This window comes from Leptodactylus fuscus, chromosome 1 (assembly GCF_031893055.1).
Source record: "Leptodactylus fuscus isolate aLepFus1 chromosome 1, aLepFus1.hap2, whole genome shotgun sequence".
Lineage (NCBI taxonomy): Eukaryota > Metazoa > Chordata > Amphibia > Anura > Leptodactylidae > Leptodactylus > Leptodactylus fuscus.
The window spans coordinates 35,443,387-35,467,316 of record NC_134265.1 but is presented as its reverse complement, the minus strand read 5'-3'; the positions used below and the strand labels follow the sequence as shown (position 1 = coordinate 35,467,316).

Below are 23,930 nucleotides of genomic sequence, written 5' to 3'. Positions count from 1 at the left end.
ACAAGGGGATCTAAGGAAACTGGAAGCATGGGCAGAGACTTGGCAAATGAAGTTTAATGTTGACAAATGTAAAGTAATGCACTTTGGGCGACGTAATAAAATGTATGACTATGTACTAAATAGTAAATTACTGGGTAAGACTGTCAATGAAAAAGACTTAGGGATTTTGGTGGACAGCAAGCTTACCTTTAATGACCAGTGTCAGGCAGCTGCTGCCAAGGCAAATAAAATTATGGGATGCATCAAAAGAGGTCTAGATTCTCATGACAAGGACATAGTTATGCCTCTATACAAATCACTGGTACGGCCACACTTAGAATATTGTGCACAATTTTGGGCCCCGATATACAAGAAAGACATACGTGAACTTGAAAAAGTGCAAAGACGGGCAACCAAAATGATTAGGGGAATGGGTGGACTGGAGTACAACGATAGATTAACAAACTTGGGGTTATTCAGCTTAGAGAAAAGACGTCTACGGGGAGATCTAATAACAATGTACAAATACATGAAGGGACAATACAAAGAACTTTCTAAGGATCTTTTTACTCCTAGGCCAGTGACAGTGACAAGAGGACATCCACTACGTATGGAGGAGAGAAGGTTTCATCAGAAACATAGAAGGGGATTCTTCACAGTAAGAACAGCGAGGCTCTGGAAGTCTCTGCCCCAGGAAGTGGTGATGGCGGATTCACTGAACAAGTTCAAAGTGGGCCTGGATGCCTTTCTTGAAGAGAAAAATATAATGGGTTATGGTCTCTAGATTTTAAGGACACGTTGATCCAGGGTTTTATACTGACTGCCAGATTTGGAGTCGGGAAGGAATTTTTTCCTCTGAAATAGGGCAATTGGCATGAGCCTCATGGGGGTTTTTGCCTTCCCCTGGATCAACACTGTAGGGGATTGTAGGGCTATAGGTTGGACTTGATGGACTCATGTCTTTATCCAACTTCATCTACTATGTAACTATGAATGGCAGGTATGGAAAGCGGCGGGTTCAGGCCTGAAGCGGAGAACTTGCTGCATCACCATAACAGTTGAAACTCTAACGTTCCAACGGTGTGACTGAATGAGTGGACTGTCGCTCATCCACTAGAGGGAGACAAAGGCCACCTGGAATGCTTTGCTTACACTGTGGCAGCGGCGGCAGCAGCAGCAGCAGCGTGCCTCTCTGCCAGCAACCCGGTTGCGATAGTCTAACCATCTGAGTGTACTGCACAGGTACGCAGCATCGAGCAACAAACTAGCAAGCGAGAGGAAGCAAGGAACGAGCACTGTCTTTCAACCAGAGAAAATCAGGGGAAAGCGCGAACGCAGTCCCCCACTACCACAAATTATGCAGTCGAGTTTCCCGCATTTGGGGAAATCGCAGGGGTCAGCACACCCGGAGTGCAATGGATGAGCCTCACCCTGGGAGAACCACCTTCATGATCATGGTATCTCCCCTGCCAGGTAAGTATGAGTTATTCACCGACTGCTAGGCCAGCGCCCCTCCCCCGCAGCCCTGCCGCATTGGGGAGGCATTGGCCCTTGGCCAACAGAGGTCCGCATGGTGCAATGCCACACCGCATGCGTTTTCCTCGGTAGGCGGCCGTAGCACAGGCTGCGCTCCATTCCTCGCCCCGACACCCCGCTGCCTGCATTCAAATGTTCCAGGCTAGGCATTTCCAAGATGCAGTGCAGCAAGGGCATTAGCATAAAACGAAAGGGGAGGGGGCGAATGGGTGGCGGCTTCCAGAAACCGAGCTCCGGCTGGGCAGCAGAGTCAGGCACGAGGCAGCTGCGTGCCTTTGGTTTACTTAAGCCGGGATGGCTCATTAGAATTAGAAGAGAAGATGGCTAGACGGTTGGAGGAGTGTTTAAACTAGGTACTGGGGGGAGAGGGTAACATGTAGAGGGCAAGATAGTGTAGAAATGGAAAGAGGGCTAGATACTGAAACTGGGGGTGGAGCAGGGGGTCGGGTTAGAGCAGTCAGTAGGCAGTGGAAGAGTAGGGAAGATAAATCTATGAAATGTATGCATACGAATGCCCGAAGTCTTACTAACAAGATGGAGGAACTAGAAGTGATGATGTTGGAAGACAATTATGACATGGTGGGGGGTAAGTGAGACATGGCTGGACTCTAGCTATGACTGGGCTGTAAATAAACAAGGGTACAGTATGTTTAGAAAGGAGCGTACAAATAAGAAAGGGGGAGGGGTTTGCTTATACGTAAAAACGGCCTTAAGCCAGTCCTGCGTGAGGACATCTGGGAGGAAAATGATTATGTGGAGTCCTTATGGGTGGAGATTACGGGAGGAACAAAAAATAATAAAATACTGATAGGGGTTTGTTATAAATCTCCAAATATAATGGAAGAAGCTGAAAATGTACTAATAAAACAAATAGATGAGGCCGCAAAGCAGAATAAAGTCATTATTATGGGGGATTTCAACTACCCAGATATCAACTGGGAGGCAGAAACCTGCAGATCCAACAAAGGGAGCAGGTTCTTGTCAGTAATAAAAGACAATTACCTATCGCAACTAGTGCAGGACCCAACAAGAGGCCAGGCCCTTTTAGACCTAATTTTAACAAATGAACCTGACACACTATCAAAAGTGGAGGTTGGGGGACATCTGGGTAATAGTGACCATAACAGAATAAGTTTTCTTGTACACATTAAGAAGACGTTCATTAGAGGGGGTACAAAAACACTAAACTTCAGGAAGGCAAATTTTAACCAGCTGAGAGAGGAGCCTAGCAGCATAAACTGGGACAATGTCCTCAACGTGACGGGAACACAAACTAAATGGGACATCTTCAAAAATATACTAAATAAGAGCACTAGAAAACACATACCCTATGGGAATAAGCGGGCTAGAAATCATAGAAAACCAATATGGCTAACTAAAACAGTACAGAATGCAATGAGGGATAAAAAGGAAGCATTTAAAGTACTAAAACAAGAGAGTAGCGACACAGCATTAAAAAACTATAACAGAGAAAAATAAATTGTGCAAAAAACAAATAAAGGAGGCGAAGATTGAGGCTGAGAGAAAAATTGCCAAGGAAAGTAAAAGTAATCCAAAATTATTCTTCAATTACATAAATAATAAGAGAATAAAAACTGACAATGTCGGCACTCTCAAAAATAATCTGGGTGTAATGGTGGAGGAGGATGAGGAAAGAGCACAAGTATTAAATGCCTTCTTCTCTACAGTGTTTACACAAGAATATCCATTGGCCGGCAACATGATTAGGGGTAATGTTAACTCTCAATTAAATGTCACCTGCTTAACCCAGGAAGAAGTGCAGCGCCGCCTGCAAAACACTAAAATAGAGAAATCGCCCGGTCCAGATGGTATACACCCCCGAGTTCTGAGGGAATTAAGCATGGTCATAGATAGACCCTTGTATCTAATATTTAAGGATTCAGTAATGACTGGGTCTGTTCCACAGGATTGGCGAATAGCAAATGTGGTGCCAATTTTCAAAAAGGGGTGTAAAAGGGAACCTGGAAACTATAGGCCAGTAAGTTTAACTTCTGTGGTGGGAAAGATATTTGAGGGCTTTCTAAGAGATGCTATCCTGGGGTATCTCAATGTAAATAATCTTATAACACCCAATCAGCATGGGTTTATGAGGAATCGGTCCTGTCAGACTAATCTGATCAGCTTCTATGAGGAGGTCAGTTCAAGACTGGACATGGCTAATGCAGTAGACGTGGTGTACCTGGACTTTTCAAAGGCTTTTGATACTGTTCCAGATAAACGGTTGGGATGCAAAATGAGATTGTTGGGACTGGGGGGAAACATATGCATTTGGGTTAGCAACTGGCTCACTGATAGGAAACAGAGGGTACTTGTTAATGGTAAATATTCAGACGGGGCCACAGTCACCAGTGGGGTGCCGCAGGGGTCAGTATTAGGTCCTCTCTTGTTTAACATCTTTATTAATGACCTGGTAGAGGGTTTACAAAGCAGGGTGTCTATATTTGCAGATGATACTAAACTTTGTAGGGTAATCAATAATGAGGAGGATAGTAGAATATTACAAGGGGATCTAAGGAAACTGGAAGCATGGGCGGAGACTTGGCAAATGAAGTTTAATGTTGACAAATGTAAAGTAATGCACTTTGGGCGACGTAATAAAATGTATGACTATGTACTAAATAGTAAATTACTGGGTAAGACTGTCAATGAAAAAGACTTAGGGATTTTGGTGGACAGCAAGCTTACCTTTAATGACCAGTGTCAGGCAGCTGCTGCCAAGGCAAATAAAATTATGGGATGCATCAAAAGAGGTCTAGATTCTCATGACAAGGACATAGTTATGCCTCTATACAAATCACTGGTACGGCCACACTTAGAATATTGTGCACAATTTTGGGCCCCGATATACAAGAAAGACATACGTGAACTTGAAAAAGTGCAAAGACGGGCAACCAAAATGATTAGGGGAATGGGTGGACTGGAGTACAACGATAGATTAACAAACTTGGGGTTATTCAGCTTAGAGAAAAGACGTCTACGGGGAGATCTAATAACAATGTACAAATACATGAAGGGACAATACAAAGAACTTTCTAAGGATCTTTTTACTCCTAGGCCAGTGACAGTGACAAGAGGACATCCACTACGTATGGAGGAGAGAAGGTTTCACCAGAAACATAGACGGGGATTCTTCACAGTAAGAACAGCGAGGCTCTGGAAGTCTCTGCCCCAGGAAGTGGTGATGGCGGATTCACTGAACAAGTTCAAAGTGGGCCTGGATGCCTTTCTTGAAGAGAAAAATATAATGGGTTATGGTCTCTAGATTTTAAGGACACGTTGATCCAGGGTTTTATACTGACTGCCAGATTTGGAGTCGGGAAGGAATTTTTTCCTCTGAAATAGGGCAATTGGCATGAGCCTCATGGGGGTTTTTGCCTTCCCCTGGATCAACACTGTAGGGGATTGTAGGGCTATAGGTTGGACTTGATGGACTCATGTCTTTATCCAACTTCATCTACTATGTAACTATGAATGGCAGGTATGGAAAGCGGCGGGTTCAGGCCTGAAGCGGAGAACTTGCTGCATCACCATAACAGTTGAAACTCTAACGTTCCAACGGTGTGACTGAATGAGTGGACTGTCGCTCATCCACTAGAGGGAGACAAAGGCCACCTGGAATGCTTTGCTTACACTGTGGCAGCGGCGGCAGCAGCAGCGTGCCTCTCTGCCAGCAACCCGGTTGCGATAGTCTAACCATCTGAGCGTACTGCACAGGTACGCAGCATCGAGCAACAAACTAGCAAGCGAGAGGAAGCAAGGAACGAGCACTGTCTTTCAACCAGAGAAAATCAGGGGAAAGCGCGAACGCAGTCCCCCACTACCACAAATTATGCAGTCGAGTTTCCCGCATTTGGGGAAATCGCAGGGGTCAGCACACCCGGAGTGCAATGGATGAGCCTCACCCTGGGAGAACCACCTTCATGATCATGGTATCTCCCCTGCCAGGTAAGTATGAGTTATTCACCGACTGCTAGGCCAGCGCCCCTCCCCCGCAGCCCTGCCGCATTGGGGAGGCATTGGCCCTTGGCCAACAGAGGTCCGCATGGTGCAATGCCACACCGCATGCGTTTTCCTCGGTAGGCGGCCGTAGCACAGGCTGCGCTCCATTCCTCGCCCCGACACCCCGCTGCCTGCATTCAAATGTTCCCGGCTAGGCATTTCCAAGATGCAGTGCAGCAAGGGCATTAGCATAAAACGAAAGGGGAGGGGGCGAATGGGTGGCGGCTTCCAGAAACCGAGCTCCGGCTGGGCAGCAGAGTCAGGCACGAGGCAGCTGCGTGCCTTTGGTTTACTTAAGCCGGGATGGCTCATTAGAATTAGAAGAGAAGATGGCTAGACGGTTGGAGGAGTGTTTAAACTAGGTACTGGGGGGAGAGGGTAACATGTAGAGGGCAAGATAGTGTAGAAATGGAAAGAGGGCTAGATACTGAAACTGGGGGTGGAGCAGGGGGTCGGGTTAGAGCAGTCAGTAGGCAGTGGAAGAGTAGGGAAGATAAATCTATGAAATGTATGCATACGAATGCCCGAAGTCTTACTAACAAGATGGAGGAACTAGAAGTGATGATGTTGGAAGACAATTATGACATGGTGGGGGGTAAGTGAGACATGGCTGGACTCTAGCTATGACTGGGCTGTAAATAAACAAGGGTACAGTATGTTTAGAAAGGAGCGTACAAATAAGAAAGGGGGAGGGGTTTGCTTATACGTAAAAAACGGCCTTAAGCCAGTCCTGCGTGAGGACATCTGGGAGGAAAATGATTAGGTGGAGTCCTTATGGGTGGAGATTACGGGAGGAACAAAAAATAATAAAATACTGATAGGGGTTTGTTATAAATCTCCAAATATAATGGAAGAAGCTGAAAATGTACTAATAAAACAAATAGATGAGGCCGCAAAGCAGAATAAAGTCATTATTATGGGGGATTTCAACTACCCAGATATCAACTGGGAGGCAGAAACCTGCAGATCCAACAAAGGGAGCAGGTTCTTGTCAGTAATAAAAGACAATTACCTATCGCAACTAGTGCAGGACCCAACAAGAGGCCAGGCCCTTTTAGACCTAATTTTAACAAATGAACCTGACACACTATCAAAAGTGGAGGTTGGGGGACATCTGGGTAATAGTGACCATAACAGAATAAGTTTTCTTGTACACATTAAGAAGACGTTCATTAGAGGGGGTACAAAAACACTAAACTTCAGGAAGGCAAATTTTAACCAGCTGAGAGAGGAGCCTAGCAGCATAAACTGGGACAATGTCCTCAACGTGACGGGAACACAAACTAAATGGGACATCTTCAAAAATATACTAAATAAGAGCACTAGAAAACACATACCCTATGGGAATAAGCGGGCTAGAAATCATAGAAAACCAATATGGCTAACTAAAACAGTACAGAATGCAATGAGGGATAAAAAGGAAGCATTTAAAGTACTAAAACAAGAGAGTAGCGACACAGCATTAAAAAACTATAACAGAGAAAAATAAATTGTGCAAAAAACAAATAAAGGAGGCGAAGATTGAGGCTGAGAGAAAAATTGCCAAGGAAAGTAAAAGTAATCCAAAATTATTCTTCAATTACATAAATAATAAGAGAATAAAAACTGACAATGTCGGCACTCTCAAAAATAATCTGGGTGTAATGGTGGAGGAGGATGAGGAAAGAGCACAAGTATTAAATGCCTTCTTCTCTACAGTGTTTACACAAGAATATCCATTGGCCGGCAACATGATTAGGGGTAATGTTAACTCTCAATTAAATGTCACCTGCTTAACCCAGGAAGAAGTGCAGCGCCGCCTGCAAAACACTAAAATAGAGAAATCGCCCGGTCCAGATGGTATACACCCCCGAGTTCTGAGGGAATTAAGCATGGTCATAGATAGACCCTTGTATCTAATATTTAAGGATTCAGTAATGACTGGGTCTGTTCCACAGGATTGGCGAATAGCAAATGTGGTGCCAATTTTCAAAAAGGGGTGTAAAAGGGAACCTGGAAACTATAGGCCAGTAAGTTTAACTTCTGTGGTGGGAAAGATATTTGAGGGCTTTCTAAGAGATGCTATCCTGGGGTATCTCAATGTAAATAATCTTATAACACCCAATCAGCATGGGTTTATGAGGAATCGGTCCTGTCAGACTAATCTGATCAGCTTCTATGAGGAGGTCAGTTCAAGACTGGACATGGCTAATGCAGTAGACGTGGTGTACCTGGACTTTTCAAAGGCTTTTGATACTGTTCCAGATAAACGGTTGGGATGCAAAATGAGATTGTTGGGACTGGGGGGAAACATATGCATTTGGGTTAGCAACTGGCTCACTGATAGGAAACAGAGGGTACTTGTTAATGGTAAATATTCAGACGGGGCCACAGTCACCAGTGGGGTACCGCAGGGGTCAGTATTAGGTCCTCTCTTGTTTAACATCTTTATTAATGACCTGGTAGAGGGTTTACAAAGCAGGGTGTCTATATTTGCAGATGATACTAAACTTTGTAGGGTAATCAATAATGAGGAGGATAGTAGAATATTACAAGGGGATCTAAGGAAACTGGAAGCATGGGCGGAGACTTGGCAAATGAAGTTTAATGTTGACAAATGTAAAGTAATGCACTTTGGGCGACGTAATAAAATGTATGACTATGTACTAAATAGTAAATTACTGGGTAAGACTGTCAATGAAAAAGACTTAGGGATTTTGGTGGACAGCAAGCTTACCTTTAATGACCAGTGTCAGGCAGCTGCTGCCAAGGCAAATAAAATTATGGGATGCATCAAAAGAGGTCTAGATTCTCATGACAAGGACATAGTTATGCCTCTATACAAATCACTGGTACGGCCACACTTAGAATATTGTGCACAATTTTGGGCCCCGATATACAAGAAAGACATACGTGAACTTGAAAAAGTGCAAAGACGGGCAACCAAAATGATTAGGGGAATGGGTGGACTGGAGTACAACGATAGATTAACAAACTTGGGGTTATTCAGCTTAGAGAAAAGACGTCTACGGGGAGATCTAATAACAATGTACAAATACATGAAGAGACAATACAAAGAACTTTCTAAGGATCTTTTTACTCCTAGGCCAGTGACAGTGACAAGAGGACATCCACTACGTATGGAGGAGAGAAGGTTTCACCAGAAACATAGAAGGGGATTCTTCACAGTAAGAACAGCGAGGCTCTGGAAGTCTCTGCCCCAGGAAGTGGTGATGGCGGATTCACTGAACAAGTTCAAAGTGGGCCTGGATGCCTTTCTTGAAGAGAAAAATATAATGGGTTATGGTCTCTAGATTTTAAGGACACGTTGATCCAGGGTTTTATACTGACTGCCAGATTTGGAGTCGGGAAGGAATTTTTTCCTCTGAAATAGGGCAATTGGCATGAGCCTCATGGGGGTTTTTGCCTTCCCCTGGATCAACACTGTAGGGGATTGTATGGCTATAGGTTGGACTTGATGGACTCATGTCTTTATCCAACTTCATCTACTATGTAACTATGAATGGCAGGTATGGAAAGCGGCGGGTTCAGGCCTGAAGCGGAGAACTTGCTGCATCACCATAACAGTTGAAACTCTAACGTTCCAACGGTGTGACTGAATGAGTGGACTGTCGCTCATCCACTAGAGGGAGACAAAGGCCACCTGGAATGCTTTGCTTACACTGTGGCAGCGGCGGCAGCAGCAGCAGCAGCGTGCCTCTCTGCCAGCAACCCGGTTGCGATAGTCTAACCATCTGAGTGTACTGCACAGGTACGCAGCATCGAGCAACAAACTAGCAAGCGAGAGGAAGCAAGGAACGAGCACTGTCTTTCAACCAGAGAAAATCAGGGGAAAGCGCGAACGCAGTCCCCCACTACCACAAATTATGCAGTCGAGTTTCCCACATTTGGGTCATTAGAATCAGCACACCCGGAGTGCAATGGATGAGCCTCACCCTGGGAGAACCACCTTCATGATCATGGTATCTCCCCTGCCAGGTAAGTATGAGTTATTCACCGACTGCTAGGCCAGCGCCCCTCCCCCGCAGCCCTGCCGCATTGGGGAGGCATTGGCCCTTGGCCAACAGAGGTCCGCATGGTGCAATGCCACACCGCATGCGTTTTCCTCGGTAGGCGGCCGTAGCACAGGCTGCGCTCCATTCCTCGCCCCGACACCCCGCTGCCTGCATTCAAATGTTCCCGGCTAGGCATTTCCAAGATGCAGTGCAGCAAGGGCATTAGCATAAAACGAAAGGGGAGGGGGCGAATGGGTGGCGGCTTCCAGAAACCGAGCTCCGGCTGGGCAGCAGAGTCAGGCACGAGGCAGCTGCGTGCCTTTGGTTTACTTAAGCCGGGATGGCTCATTAGAATTAGAAGAGAAGATGGCTAGACGGTTGGAGGAGTGTTTAAACTAGGTACTGGGGGGAGAGGGTAACATGTAGAGGGCAAGATAGTGTAGTAATGGAAAGAGGGCTAGATACTGAAACTGGGGGTGGAGCAGGGGGTCGGGTTAGAGCAGTCAGTAGGCAGTGGAAGAGTAGGGAAGATAAATCTATGAAATGTATGCATACGAATGCCCGAAGTCTTACTAACAAGATGGAGGAACTAGAAGTGATGATGTTGGAAGACAATTATGACATGGTGGGGGGTAAGTGAGACATGGCTGGACTCTAGCTATGACTGGGCTGTAAATAAACAAGGGTACAGTATGTTTAGAAAGGAGCGTACAAATAAGAAAGGGGGAGGGGTTTGCTTATACGTAAAAAACGGCCTTAAGCCAGTCCTGCGTGAGGACATCTGGGAGGAAAATGATTAGGTGGAGTCCTTATGGGTGGAGATTACGGGAGGAACAAAAAATAATAAAATACTGATAGGGGTTTGTTATAAATCTCCAAATATAATGGAAGAAGCTGAAAATGTACTAATAAAACAAATAGATGAGGCCGCAAAGCAGAATAAAGTCATTATTATGGGGGATTTCAACTACCCAGATATCAACTGGGAGGCAGAAACCTGCAGATCCAACAAAGGGAGCAGGTTCTTGTCAGTAATAAAAGACAATTACCTATCGCAACTAGTGCAGGACCCAACAAGAGGCCAGGCCCTTTTAGACCTAATTTTAACAAATGAACCTGACACACTATCAAAAGTGGAGGTTGGGGGACATCTGGGTAATAGTGACCATAACAGAATAAGTTTTCTTGTACACATTAAGAAGACGTTCATTAGAGGGGGTACAAAAACACTAAACTTCAGGAAGGCAAATTTTAACCAGCTGAGAGAGGAGCCTAGCAGCATAAACTGGGACAATGTCCTCAACGTGACGGGAACACAAACTAAATGGGACATCTTCAAAAATATACTAAATAAGAGCACTAGAAAACACATACCCTATGGGAATAAGCGGGCTAGAAATCATAGAAAACCAATATGGCTAACTAAAACAGTACAGAATGCAATGAGGGATAAAAAGGAAGCATTTAAAGTACTAAAACAAGAGAGTAGCGACACAGCATTAAAAAACTATAACAGAGAAAAATAAATTGTGCAAAAAACAAATAAAGGAGGCGAAGATTGAGGCTGAGAGAAAAATTGCCAAGGAAAGTAAAAGTAATCCAAAATTATTCTTCAATTACATAAATAATAAGAGAATAAAAACTGACAATGTCGGCACTCTCAAAAATAATCTGGGTGTAATGGTGGAGGAGGATGAGGAAAGAGCACAAGTATTAAATGCCTTCTTCTCTACAGTGTTTACACAAGAATATCCATTGGCCGGCAACATGATTAGGGGTAATGTTAACTCTCAATTAAATGTCACCTGCTTAACCCAGGAAGAAGTGCAGCGCCGCCTGCAAAACACTAAAATAGAGAAATCGCCCGGTCCAGATGGTATACACCCCCGAGTTCTGAGGGAATTAAGCATGGTCATAGATAGACCCTTGTATCTAATATTTAAGGATTCAGTAATGACTGGGTCTGTTCCACAGGATTGGCGAATAGCAAATGTGGTGCCAATTTTCAAAAAGGGGTGTAAAAGGGAACCTGGAAACTATAGGCCAGTAAGTTTAACTTCTGTGGTGGGAAAGATATTTGAGGGCTTTCTAAGAGATGCTATCCTGGGGTATCTCAATGTAAATAATCTTATAACACCCAATCAGCATGGGTTTATGAGGAATCGGTCCTGTCAGACTAATCTGATCAGCTTCTATGAGGAGGTCAGTTCAAGACTGGACATGGCTAATGCAGTAGACGTGGTGTACCTGGACTTTTCAAAGGCTTTTGATACTGTTCCAGATAAACGGTTGGGATGCAAAATGAGATTGTTGGGACTGGGGGGAAACATATGCATTTGGGTTAGCAACTGGCTCACTGATAGGAAACAGAGGGTACTTGTTAATGGTAAATATTCAGACGGGGCCACAGTCACCAGTGGGGTGCCGCAGGGGTCAGTATTAGGTCCTCTCTTGTTTAACATCTTTATTAATGACCTGGTAGAGGGTTTACAAAGCAGGGTGTCTATATTTGCAGATGATACTAAACTTTGTAGGGTAATCAATAATGAGGAGGATAGTAGAATATTACAAGGGGATCTAAGGAAACTGGAAGCATGGGCGGAGACTTGGCAAATGAAGTTTAATGTTGACAAATGTAAAGTAATGCACTTTGGGCGACGTAATAAAATGTATGACTATGTACTAAATAGTAAATTACTGGGTAAGACTGTCAATGAAAAAGACTTAGGGATTTTGGTGGACAGCAAGCTTACCTTTAATGACCAGTGTCAGGCAGCTGCTGCCAAGGCAAATAAAATTATGGGATGCATCAAAAGAGGTCTAGATTCTCATGACAAGGACATAGTTATGCCTCTATACAAATCACTGGTACGGCCACACTTAGAATATTGTGCACAATTTTGGGCCCCGATATACAAGAAAGACATACGTGAACTTGAAAAAGTGCAAAGACGGGCAACCAAAATGATTAGGGGAATGGGTGGACTGGAGTACAACGATAGATTAACAAACTTGGGGTTATTCAGCTTAGAGAAAAGACGTCTACGGGGAGATCTAATAACAATGTACAAATACATGAAGGGACAATACAAAGAACTTTCTAAGGATCTTTTTACTCCTAGGCCAGTGACAGTGACAAGAGGACATCCACTACGTATGGAGGAGAGAAGGTTTCATCAGAAACATAGAAGGGGATTCTTCACAGTAAGAACAGCGAGGCTCTGGAAGTCTCTGCCCCAGGAAGTGGTGATGGCGGATTCACTGAACAAGTTCAAAGTGGGCCTGGATGCCTTTCTTGAAGAGAAAAATATAATGGGTTATGGTCTCTAGATTTTAAGGACACGTTGATCCAGGGTTTTATACTGACTGCCAGATTTGGAGTCGGGAAGGAATTTTTTCCTCTGAAATAGGGCAATTGGCATGAGCCTCATGGGGGTTTTTGCCTTCCCCTGGATCAACACTGTAGGGGATTGTAGGGCTATAGGTTGGACTTGATGGACTCATGTCTTTATCCAACTTCATCTACTATGTAACTATGAATGGCAGGTATGGAAAGCGGCGGGTTCAGGCCTGAAGCGGAGAACTTGCTGCATCACCATAACAGTTGAAACTCTAACGTTCCAACGGTGTGACTGAATGAGTGGACTGTCGCTCATCCACTAGAGGGAGACAAAGGCCACCTGGAATGCTTTGCTTATACTGTGGCAGCGGCGGCAGCAGCAGCGTGCCTCTCTGCCAGCAACCCGGTTGCGATAGTCTAACCATCTGAGTGTACTGCACAGGTACGCAGCATCGAGCAACAAACTAGCAAGCGAGAGGAAGCAAGGAACGAGCACTGTCTTTCAACCAGAGAAAATCAGGGGAAAGCGCGAACGCAGTCCCCCACTACCACAAATTATGCAGTCGAGTTTCCCGCATTTGGGGAAATCGCAGGGGTCAGCACACCCGGAGTGCAATGGATGAGCCTCACCCTGGGAGAACCACCTTCATGATCATGGTATCTCCCCTGCCAGGTAAGTATGAGTTATTCACCGACTGCTAGGCCAGCGCCCCTCCCCCGCAGCCCTGCCGCATTGGGGAGGCATTGGCCCTTGGCCAACAGAGGTCCGCATGGTGCAATGCCACACCGCATGCGTTTTCCTCGGTAGGCGGCCGTAGCACAGGCTGCGCTCCATTCCTCGCCCCGACACCCCGCTGCCTGCATTCAAATGTTCCCGGCTAGGCATTTCCAAGATGCAGTGCAGCAAGGGCATTAGCATAAAACGAAAGGGGAGGGGGCGAATGGGTGGCGGCTTCCAGAAACCGAGCTCCGGCTGGGCAGCAGAGTCAGGCACGAGGCAGCTGCGTGCCTTTGGTTTACTTAAGCCGGGATGGCTCATTAGAATTAGAAGAGAAGATGGCTAGACGGTTGGAGGAGTGTTTAAACTAGGTACTGGGGGGAGAGGGTAACATGTAGAGGGCAAGATAGTGTAGAAATGGAAAGAGGGCTAGATACTGAAACTGGGGGTGGAGCAGGGGGTCGGGTTAGAGCAGTCAGTAGGCAGTGGAAGAGTAGGGAAGATAAATCTATGAAATGTATGCATACGAATGCCCGAAGTCTTACTAACAAGATGGAGGAACTAGAAGTGATGATGTTGGAAGACAATTATGACATGGTGGGGGGTAAGTGAGACATGGCTGGACTCTAGCTATGACTGGGCTGTAAATAAACAAGGGTACAGTATGTTTAGAAAGGAGCGTACAAATAAGAAAGGGGGAGGGGTTTGCTTATACGTAAAAAACGGCCTTAAGCCAGTCCTGCGTGAGGACATCTGGGAGGAAAATGATTATGTGGAGTCCTTATGGGTGGAGATTACGGGAGGAACAAAAAATAATAAAATACTGATAGGGGTTTGTTATAAATCTCCAAATATAATGGAAGAAGCTGAAAATGTACTAATAAAACAAATAGATGAGGCCGCAAAGCAGAATAAAGTCATTATTATGGGGGATTTCAACTACCCAGATATCAACTGGGAGGCAGAAACCTGCAGATCCAACAAAGGGAGCAGGTTCTTGTCAGTAATAAAAGACAATTACCTATCGCAACTAGTGCAGGACCCAACAAGAGGCCAGGCCCTTTTAGACCTAATTTTAACAAATGAACCTGACACACTATCAAAAGTGGAGGTTGGGGGACATCTGGGTAATAGTGACCATAACAGAATAAGTTTTCTTGTACACATTAAGAAGACGTTCATTAGAGGGGGTACAAAAACACTAAACTTCAGGAAGGCAAATTTTAACCAGCTGAGAGAGGAGCCTAGCAGCATAAACTGGGACAATGTCCTCAACGTGACGGGAACACAAACTAAATGGGACATCTTCAAAAATATACTAAATAAGAGCACTAGAAAACACATACCCTATGGGAATAAGCGGGCTAGAAATCATAGAAAACCAATATGGCTAACTAAAACAGTACAGAATGCAATGAGGGATAAAAAGGAAGCATTTAAAGTACTAAAACAAGAGAGTAGCGACACAGCATTAAAAAACTATAACAGAGAAAAATAAATTGTGCAAAAAACAAATAAAGGAGGCGAAGATTGAGGCTGAGAGAAAAATTGCCAAGGAAAGTAAAAGTAATCCAAAATTATTCTTCAATTACATAAATAATAAGAGAATAAAAACTGACAATGTCGGCACTCTCAAAAATAATCTGGGTGTAATGGTGGAGGAGGATGAGGAAAGAGCACAAGTATTAAATGCCTTCTTCTCTACAGTGTTTACACAAGAATATCCATTGGCCGGCAACATGATTAGGGGTAATGTTAACTCTCAATTAAATGTCACCTGCTTAACCCAGGAAGAAGTGCAGCGCCGCCTGCAAAACACTAAAATAGAGAAATCGCCTGGTCCAGATGGTATACACCCCCGAGTTCTGAGGGAATTAAGCATGGTCATAGATAGACCCTTGTATCTAATATTTAAGGATTCAGTAATGACTGGGTCTGTTCCACAGGATTGGCGAATAGCAAATGTGGTGCCAATTTTCAAAAAGGGGTGTAAAAGGGAACCTGGAAACTATAGGCCAGTAAGTTTAACTTCTGTGGTGGGAAAGATATTTGAGGGCTTTCTAAGAGATGCTATCCTGGGGTATCTCAATGTAAATAATCTTATAACACCCAATCAGCATGGGTTTATGAGGAATCGGTCCTGTCAGACTAATCTGATCAGCTTCTATGAGGAGGTCAGTTCAAGACTGGACATGGCTAATGCAGTAGACGTGGTGTACCTGGACTTTTCAAAGGCTTTTGATACTGTTCCAGATAAACGGTTGGGATGCAAAATGAGATTGTTGGGACTGGGGGGAAACATATGCATTTGGGTTAGCAACTGGCTCACTGATAGGAAACAGAGGGTACTTGTTAATGGTAAATATTCAGACGGGGCCACAGTCACCAGTGGGGTGCCGCAGGGGTCAGTATTAGGTCCTCTCTTGTTTAACATCTTTATTAATGACCTGGTAGAGGGTTTACAAAGCAGGGTGTCTATATTTGCAGATGATACTAAACTTTGTAGGGTAATCAATAATGAGGAGGATAGTAGAATATTACAAGGGGATCTAAGGAAACTGGAAGCATGGGCGGAGACTTGGCAAATGAAGTTTAATGTTGACAAATGTAAAGTAATGCACTTTGGGCGACGTAATAAAATGTATGACTATGTACTAAATAGTAAATTACTGGGTAAGACTGTCAATGAAAAAGACTTAGGGATTTTGGTGGACAGCAAGCTTACCTTTAATGACCAGTGTCAGGCAGCTGCTGCCAAGGCAAATAAAATTATGGGATGCATCAAAAGAGGTCTAGATTCTCATGACAAGGACATAGTTATGCCTCTATACAAATCACTGGTACGGCCACACTTAGAATATTGTGCACAATTTTGGGCCCCGATATACAAGAAAGACATACGTGAACTTGAAAAAGTGCAAAGACGGGCAACCAAAATGATTAGGGGAATGGGTGGACTGGAGTACAACGATAGATTAACAAACTTGGGGTTATTCAGCTTAGAGAAAAGACGTCTACGGGGAGATCTAATAACAATGTACAAATACATGAAGGGACAATACAAAGAACTTTCTAAGGATCTTTTTACTCCTAGGCCAGTGACAGTGACAAGAGGACATCCACTACGTATGGAGGAGAGAAGGTTTCACCAGAAACATAGACGGGGATTCTTCACAGTAAGAACAGCGAGGCTCTGGAAGTCTCTGCCCCAGGAAGTGGTGATGGCGGATTCACTGAACAAGTTCAAAGTGGGCCTGGATGCCTTTCTTGAAGAGAAAAATATAATGGGTTATGGTCTCTAGATTTTAAGGACACGTTGATCCAGGGTTTTATACTGACTGCCAGATTTGGAGTCGGGAAGGAATTTTTTCCTCTGAAATAGGGCAATTGGCATGAGCCTCATGGGGGTTTTTGCCTTCCCCTGGATCAACGATGTAGGGGATTGTAGGGCTATAGGTTGGACTTGATGGACTCATGTCTTTATCCAACTTCATCTACTATGTAACTATGAATGGCAGGTATGGAAAGCGGCGGGTTCAGGCCTGAAGCGGAGAACTTGCTGCATCACCATAACAGTTGAAACTCTAACGTTCCAACGGTGTGACTGAATGAGTGGACTGTCGCTCATCCACTAGAGGGAGACAAAGGCCACCTGGAATGCTTTGCTTACACTGTGGCAGCGGCGGCAGCAGCAGCAGCAGCAGCGTGCCTCTCTGCCAGCAACCCGGTTGCGATAGTCTAACCATCTGAGTGTACTGCACAGGTACGCAGCATCGAGCAACAAACTAGCAAGCGAGAGGAAGCAAGGAACGAGCACTGTCTTTCAACCAGAGAAAATCAGGGGAAAGCGCGAACGCAGTCCCCCACTACCACAAATTATGCAGTCGAGTTTCCCGCATTTGGGGAAATCGCAGGGGTCAGCACACCCGGAGTGCAATGGATGAGCCTCACCCTGGGAGAACCACCTTCATGATCATGGTATCTCCCCTGCCAGGTAAGTATGAGTTATTCACCGACTGCTAGGCCAGCGCCCCTCCCCCGCAGCCCTGCCGCATTGGGGAGGCATTGGCCCTTGGCCAACAGAGGTCCGCATGGTGCAATGCCACACCGCATGCGTTTTCCTCGGTAGGCGGCCGTAGCACAGGCTGCGCTCCATTCCTCGCCCCGACACCCCGCTGCCTGCATTCAAATGTTCCCGGCTAGGCATTTCCAAGATGCAGTGCAGCAAGGGCATTAGCATAAAACGAAAGGGGAGGGGGCGAATGGGTGGCGGCTTCCAGAAACCGAGCTCCGGCTGGGCAGCAGAGTCAGGCACGAGGCAGCTGCGTGCCTTTGGTTTACTTAAGCCGGGATGGCTCATTAGAATTAGAAGAGAAGATGGCTAGACGGTTGGAGGAGTGTTTAAACTAGGTACTGGGGGGAGAGGGTAACATGTAGAGGGCAAGATAGTGTAGAAATGGAAAGAGGGCTAGATACTGAAACTGGGGGTGGAGCAGGGGGTCGGGTTAGAGCAGTCAGTAGGCAGTGGAAGAGTAGGGAAGATAAATCTATGAAATGTATGCATACGAATGCCCGAAGTCTTACTAACAAGATGGAGGAACTAGAAGTGATGATGTTGGAAGACAATTATGACATGGTGGGGGGTAAGTGAGACATGGCTGGACTCTAGCTATGACTGGGCTGTAAATAAACAAGGGTACAGTATGTTTAGAAAGGAGCGTACAAATAAGAAAGGGGGAGGGGTTTGCTTATACGTAAAAAACGGCCTTAAGCCAGTCCTGCGTGAGGACATCTGGGAGGAAAATGATTATGTGGAGTCCTTATGGGTGGAGATTACGGGAGGAACAAAAAATAATAAAATACTGATAGGGGTTTGTTATAAATCTCCAAATATAATGGAAGAAGCTGAAAATGTACTAATAAAACAAATAGATGAGGCCGCAAAGCAGAATAAAGTCATTATTATGGGGGATTTCAACTACCCAGATATCAACTGGGAGGCAGAAACCTGCAGATCCAACAAAGGGAGCAGGTTCTTGTCAGTAATAAAAGACAATTACCTATCGCAACTAGTGCAGGACCCAACAAGAGGCCAGGCCCTTTTAGACCTAATTTTAACAAATGAACCTGACACACTATCAAAAGTGGAGGTTGGGGGACATCTGGGTAATAGTGACCATAACAGAATAAGTTTTCTTGTACACATTAAGAAGACGTTCATTAGAGGGGGTACAAAAACACTAAACTTCAGGAAGGCAAATTTTAACCAGCTGAGAGAGGAGCCTAGCAGCATAAACTGGGACAATGTCCTCAACGTGACGGGAACACAAACTAAATGGGACATCTTCAAAAATATACTAAATAAGAGCACTAGAAAACACATACCCTATGGGAATAAGCGGGCTAGAAATCATAGAAAACCAATATGGCTAACTAAAACAGTACAGAATGCAATGAGGGATAAAAAGGAAGCATTTAAAGTACTAAAACAAGAGAGTAGCGACACAGCATTAAAAAACTATAACAGAGAAAAATAAATTGTGCAAAAAACAAATAAAGGAGGCGAAGATTGAGGCTGAGAGAAAAATTGCCAAGGAAAGTAAAAGTAATCCAAAATTATTCTTCAATTACATAAATAATAAGAGAATAAAAACTGACAATGTCGGCACTCTCAAAAATAATCTGGGTGTAATGGTGGAGGAGGATGAGGAAAGAGCACAAGTATTAAATGCCTTCTTCTCTACAGTGTTTACACAAGAATATCCATTGGCCGGCAACATGATTAGGGGTAATGTTAACTCTCAATTAAATGTCACCTGCTTAACCCAGGAAGAAGTGCAGCGCCGCCTGCAAAACACTAAAATAGAGAAATCGCCCGGTCCAGATGGTATACACCCCCGAGTTCTGAGGGAATTAAGCATGGTCATAGATAGACCCTTGTATCTAATATTTAAGGATTCAGTAATGACTGGGTCTGTTCCACAGGATTGGCGAATAGCAAATGTGGTGCCAATTTTCAAAAAGGGGTGTAAAAGGGAACCTGGAAACTATAGGCCAGTAAGTTTAACTTCTGTGGTGGGAAAGATATTTGAGGGCTTTCTAAGAGATGCTATCCTGGGGTATCTCAATGTAAATAATCTTATAACACCCAATCAGCATGGGTTTATGAGGAATCGGTCCTGTCAGACTAATCTGATCAGCTTCTATGAGGAGGTCAGTTCAAGACTGGACATGGCTAATGCAGTAGACGTGGTGTACCTGGACTTTTCAAAGGCTTTTGATACTGTTCCAGATAAACGGTTGGGATGCAAAATGAGATTGTTGGGACTGGGGGGAAACATATGCATTTGGGTTAGCAACTGGCTCACTGATAGGAAACAGAGGGTACTTGTTAATGGTAAATATTCAGATGGGGCCACAGTCACCAGTGGGGTGCCGCAGGGGTCAGTATTAGGTCCTCTCTTGTTTAACATCTTTATTAATGACCTGGTAGAGGGTTTACAAAGCAGGGTGTCTATATTTGCAGATGATACTAAACTTTGTAGGGTAATCAATAATGAGGAGGATAGTAGAATATTACAAGGGGATCTAAGGAAACTGGAAGCATGGGCGGAGACTTGGCAAATGAAGTTTAATGTTGACAAATGTAAAGTAATGCACTTTGGGCGACGTAATAAAATGTATGACTATGTACTAAATAGTAAATTACTGGGTAAGACTGTCAATGAAAAAGACTTAGGGATTTTGGTGGACAGCAAGCTTACCTTTAATGACCAGTGTCAGGCAGCTGCTGCCAAGGCAAATAAAATTATGGGATGCATCAAAAGAGGTCTAGATTCTCATGACAAGGACATAGTTATGCCTCTATACAAATCACTGGTACGGCCACACTTAGAATATTGTGCACAATTTTGGGCCCCGATATACAAGAAAGACATACGTGAACTTGAAAAAGTGCAAAGACGGGCAACCAAAATGATTAGGGGAATGGGTGGACTGGAGTACAACGATAGATTAACAAACTTGGGGTTATTCAGCTTAGAGAAAAGACGTCTACGGGGAGATCTAATAACAATGTACAAATACATGAAGGGACAATACAAAGAACTTTCTAAGGATCTTTTTACTCCTAGGCCAGTGACAGTGACAAGAGGACATCCACTACGTATGGAGGAGAGAAGGTTTCACCAGAAACATAGAAGGGGATTCTTCACAGTAAGAACAGCGAGGCTCTGGAAGTCTCTGCCCCAGGAAGTGGTGATGGCGGATTCACTGAACAAGTTCAAAGTGGGCCTGGATGCCTTTCTTGAAGAGAAAAATATAATGGGTTATGGTCTCTAGATTTTAAGGACACGTTGATCCAGGGTTTTATACTGACTGCCAGATTTGGAGTCGGGAAGGAATTTTTTCCTCTGAAATAGGGCAATTGGCATGAGCCTCATGGGGGTTTTTGCCTTCCCCTGGATCAACACTGTAGGGGATTGTAGGGCTATAGGTTGGACTTGATGGACTCATGTCTTTATCCAACTTCATCTACTATGTAACTATGAATGGCAGGTATGGAAAGCGGCGGGTTCAGGCCTGAAGCGGAGAACTTGCTGCATCACCATAACAGTTGAAACTCTAACGTTCCAACGGTGTGACTGAATGAGTGGACTGTCGCTCATCCACTAGAGGGAGACAAAGGCCACCTGGAATGCTTTGCTTACACTGTGGCAGCGGCGGCAGCAGCAGCGTGCCTCTCTGCCAGCAACCCGGTTGCGATAGTCTAACCATCTGAGTGTACTGCACAGGTACGCAGCATCGAGCAACAAACTAGCAAGCGAGAGGAAGCAAGGAACGAGCACTGTCTTTCAACCAGAGAAAATCAGGGGAAAGCGCGAACGCAGTCCCCCACTACCACAAATTATGCAGTTGAGTTTCCCGCATTTGGGGAAATCGCAGGGGTCAGCACACCCGGAGTGCAATGGATGAGCCTCACCCTGGGAGAACCACCTTCATGATCATGGTATCTCCCCTGCCAGGTAAGTATGAGTTATTCACCGACTGCTAGGCCAGCGCCCCTCCCCCGCAGCCCTGCCGCATTGGGGAGGCATTGGCCCTTGGCCAACAGAGGTCCGCATGGTGCAATGCCACACCGCATGCGTTTTCCTCGGTAGGCGGCCGTAGCACAGGCTGCGCTCCATTCCTCGCCCCGACACCCCGCTGCCTGCATTCAAATGTTCCCGGCTAGGCATTTCCAAGATGCAGTGCAGCAAGGGCATTAGCATAAAACGAAAGGGGAGGGGGCGAATGGGTGGCGGCTTCCAGAAACCGAGCTCCGGCTGGGCAGCAGAGTCAGGCACGAGGCAGCTGCGTGCCTTTGGTTTACTTAAGCCGGGATGGCTCATTAGAATTAGAAGAGAAGATGGCTAGACGGTTGGAGGAGTGTTTAAACTAGGTACTGGGGGGAGAGGGTAACATGTAGAGGGCAAGATAGTGTAGAAATGGAAAGAGGGCTAGATACTGAAACTGGGGGTGGAGCAGGGGGTCGGGTTAGAGCAGTCAGTAGGCAGTGGAAGAGTAGGGAAGATAAATCTATGAAATGTATGCATACGAATGCCCGAAGTCTTACTAACAAGATGGAGGAACTAGAAGTGATGATGTTGGAAGACAATTATGACATGGTGGGGGGTAAGTGAGACATGGCTGGACTCTAGCTATGACTGGGCTGTAAATAAACAAGGGTACAGTATGTTTAGAAAGGAGCGTACAAATAAGAAAGGGGGAGGGGTTTGCTTATACGTAAAAAACGGCCTTAAGCCAGTCCTGCGTGAGGACATCTGGGAGGAAAATGATTATGTGGAGTCCTTATGGGTGGAGATTACGGGAGGAACAAAAAATAATAAAATACTGATAGGGGTTTGTTATAAATCTCCAAATATAATGGAAGAAGCTGAAAATGTACTAATAAAACAAATAGATGAGGCCGCAAAGCAGAATAAAGTCATTATTATGGGGGATTTCAACTACCCAGATATCAACTGGGAGGCAGAAACCTGCAGATCCAACAAAGGGAGCAGGTTCTTGTCAGTAATAAAAGACAATTACCTATCGCAACTAGTGCAGGACCCAACAAGAGGCCAGGCCCTTTTAGACCTAATTTTAACAAATGAACCTGACACACTATCAAAAGTGGAGGTTGGGGGACATCTGGGTAATAGTGACCATAACAGAATAAGTTTTCTTGTACACATTAAGAAGACGTTCATTAGAGGGGGTACAAAAACACTAAACTTCAGGAAGGCAAATTTTAACCAGCTGAGAGAGGAGCCTAGCAGCATAAACTGGGACAATGTCCTCAACGTGACGGGAACACAAACTAAATGGGACATCTTCAAAAATATACTAAATAAGAGCACTAGAAAACACATACCCTATGGGAATAAGCGGGCTAGAAATCATAGAAAACCAATATGGCTAACTAAAACAGTACAGAATGCAATGAGGGATAAAAAGGAAGCATTTAAAGTACTAAAACAAGAGAGTAGCGACACAGCATTAAAAAACTATAACAGAGAAAAATAAATTGTGCAAAAAACAAATAAAGGAGGCGAAGATTGAGGCTGAGAGAAAAATTGCCAAGGAAAGTAAAAGTAATCCAAAATTATTCTTCAATTACATAAATAATAAGAGAATAAAAACTGACAATGTCGGCACTCTCAAAAATAATCTGGGTGTAATGGTGGAGGAGGATGAGGAAAGAGCACAAGTATTAAATGCCTTCTTCTCTACAGTGTTTACACAAGAATATCCATTGGCCGGCAACATGATTAGGGGTAATGTTAACTCTCAATTAAATGTCACCTGCTTAACCCAGGAAGAAGTGCAGCGCCGCCTGCAAAACACTAAAATAGAGAAATCGCCCGGTCCAGATGGTATACACCCCCGAGTTCTGAGGGAATTAAGCATGGTCATAGATAGACCCTTGTATCTAATATTTAAGGATTCAGTAATGACTGGGTCTGTTCCACAGGATTGGCGAATAGCAAATGTGGTGCCAATTTTCAAAAAGGGGTGTAAAAGGGAACCTGGAAACTATAGGCCAGTAAGTTTAACTTCTGTGGTGGGAAAGATATTTGAGGGCTTTCTAAGAGATGCTATCCTGGGGTATCTCAATGTAAATAATCTTATAACACCCAATCAGCATGGGTTTATGAGGAATCGGTCCTGTCAGACTAATCTGATCAGCTTCTATGAGGAGGTCAGTTCAAGACTGGACATGGCTAATGCAGTAGACGTGGTGTACCTGGACTTTTCAAAGGCTTTTGATACTGTTCCAGATAAACGGTTGGGATGCAAA

The 23,930-nt window shown here is 44.6% G+C and overlaps 6 non-coding genes across 6 annotated transcripts; all 6 read right to left on the bottom strand.

Annotated features, from left to right (window-relative positions):
• Positions 1-1,296: 1,296 nt before the first annotated feature.
• LOC142190665 (U1 spliceosomal RNA) lies at positions 1,297-1,460 on the bottom strand. The gene has a single exon (XR_012714349.1). It is a non-coding gene; the product is annotated as a U1 spliceosomal RNA (small nuclear RNA).
• A 3,865-nt stretch (positions 1,461-5,325) lies between these two features.
• On the bottom strand, positions 5,326-5,489 carry LOC142190664 (U1 spliceosomal RNA). Its single transcript, XR_012714348.1, has one exon. It is a non-coding gene; the product is annotated as a U1 spliceosomal RNA (small nuclear RNA).
• Positions 5,490-9,361: 3,872 nt separating this feature from the next.
• On the bottom strand, positions 9,362-9,521 carry LOC142190733 (U1 spliceosomal RNA). Its single transcript, XR_012714413.1, has one exon. It is a non-coding gene; the product is annotated as a U1 spliceosomal RNA (small nuclear RNA).
• Positions 9,522-13,387: 3,866 nt separating this feature from the next.
• LOC142190663 (U1 spliceosomal RNA) lies at positions 13,388-13,551 on the bottom strand. The gene has a single exon (XR_012714347.1). It is a non-coding gene; the product is annotated as a U1 spliceosomal RNA (small nuclear RNA).
• Positions 13,552-17,426: 3,875 nt separating this feature from the next.
• Positions 17,427-17,590, bottom strand: LOC142190662 (U1 spliceosomal RNA). Its single transcript, XR_012714346.1, has one exon. It is a non-coding gene; the product is annotated as a U1 spliceosomal RNA (small nuclear RNA).
• A 3,866-nt stretch (positions 17,591-21,456) lies between these two features.
• Positions 21,457-21,620, bottom strand: LOC142190722 (U1 spliceosomal RNA). Its single transcript, XR_012714402.1, has one exon. It is a non-coding gene; the product is annotated as a U1 spliceosomal RNA (small nuclear RNA).
• Between the last annotated feature and the right edge of the window lie 2,310 nt (positions 21,621-23,930).